Source organism: Humulus lupulus, chromosome 3 (genome assembly GCF_963169125.1).
Source record: "Humulus lupulus chromosome 3, drHumLupu1.1, whole genome shotgun sequence".
NCBI classification, from domain to species: domain Eukaryota; kingdom Viridiplantae; phylum Streptophyta; class Magnoliopsida; order Rosales; family Cannabaceae; genus Humulus; species Humulus lupulus.
Genome location: NC_084795.1, coordinates 89,123,801 through 89,125,812, shown reverse-complemented (window position 1 = coordinate 89,125,812; position 2,012 = coordinate 89,123,801).

Genomic DNA, 2,012 nt, shown 5'->3' with positions numbered 1-2,012 from the left:
CCGTGCCACGAGGCCCTTGGGAAGCCATCTTCTCGCACGGAGGCACACGAGGCTATTCTCGGCGCGTCTAGCACCCATACACCCCGTGGGACCTCTCATGCCTAGCCCTGCACTTTGTGAGATCCGTCTCATGCACCTATCACCCACGCCTCGTGAGTAAGTCTGATGTGCTTCGGGCATATCACACCAACTGCATAAGGGCCCCGTCTCGCGGCCTCGCGCCCGCGCACCCACGGCCTCGCGCGCCTACGCGCCCACGGCCTCGCGCCCACAGCCTCGCGCCCACGGCCTCGCTCCCGCGCGCTTCTGGCCTTGCGAGACGCGTGTCCTTAGGGGCCTCGTGGAAGACACCCTCGCCAGAGCCACATCCTAAGGGGCCTCGCGAGGGCATGTCTTTAAGGGCCGCGCGAGCGTCACATGAGCAGCACCACCAAGGGCCTCGCGGGGGAGGCATCTCGCCTCACACACCCAGGCATCTGGCGAGGCCACGTCGTCTCGAGCCCCCAGGGATGTCTCGCACACCTATCACCTATGTCCGGGGGTGGGCTTGAGGTGCTTCAGGCGTCTCACGCCAAGGACCCGAGAGCCCCACCTCGCGCCACGACCCTTACATACATCAAGTGTCTCACTCCCTGCACCTCGATGTGGTATCTCTTATGAAGGCCTATCGAAACTCCAGCATTTGGAGGTAAAAGCCCAAGTATGATTCAAAGGATCATGCTAGTACAATCTTGTACGGGGTACGGCCTTTAAGGCCCCGTATGTCGAGTACGAACACCCATACCAATCAAGTAGTGGGATTGCTGGGAAAAGGGACATGGCTTGTGTGTCTATGGTCAGATGTAAGAGTCGACACCACCACCACCTGCACCACTATGCCTGTCACCACTCCTCTGACATTCGTACGAATCAAGTAGTGGAAACATCCTCATGGTACCTAGCCATGTACTGGAACCAACACCACTACCCCTGAGACCACTCTCCTGACAGTGTACTTATGTACCACTTGGTCCCCTGGACCACCATGTATCCAGGGCCATTAGAGCCCACTATAAAATGAACCCCACTTCCACATGGAAGGGGGTTGGAAAAATTACTGTAGTATTGCACCATAACCAATACAAACTGAGTTCACCATTTTTCTTCTGCAATGATTCTTGGAGTTTCTACTTAGATTTATAAAGCTTTTCTTTTGATAATCTCTACATTTATGTTTTTCTAACATAACTTGGTTGACGAGTTCTCACCGTCAACAGTTTGTAACTCTATTTAACTAGTGGTATTTTTGACTCTCGCCAACCGGGACAAGGTTATCATAGATTAGTTAAAAACCTAAAGAAATAGAGATATGATTGTTTTTGGTATTTTTTTCTCATATCTTACATATTTTTGGTATATGTTGTGCTATTTCTTGAAATTTGTGTGAATAGAAGTTTTATTGAGAAAATGTGATTGATTTATATTTTATTGATAATTTGTAGTTTTAAGCTAAGTAGTGTATGTGTATACTCCCATCCTTTCTCAACTTTCGATGGAGAAACTCACTGGAGAAAACTTCCTTAGTTGGAAGCAGAATATCAACATAGAGTTGATTGGTGACAACTCTGAATTCGTCATGATTAAGGAATCCCCAGAACGAGCACCGTGTCCGCACATTAGTGATGGCATCGCCAATGCTCGTGATGGAACCTTAAATGCTTGGATAGCACCATCTCTGCACGTTCGTGATGGCACCGTAAATTCTCGGATGGCACCGTGTCTGCACATTCGTGCTCAACTCAACTATTGTCTAATGCAGCTCATGAACGAGCTTCAGATTATTGAACTTGTCATGGGTGGACCTAGTAAAGGAGGAGAAAATAAGACTACCAATGTTGCTGTTGATCTAGCTAAGGCTGAAGCTAACCCAGCTTCATCTTCGAGAGCTAGAAACAAGAGGAAAGGTGGACAAAACAACAACCCCAATCCTGCAAAGGCTGCAAAGACGAGTGCACAACCACGTGCACAGACTC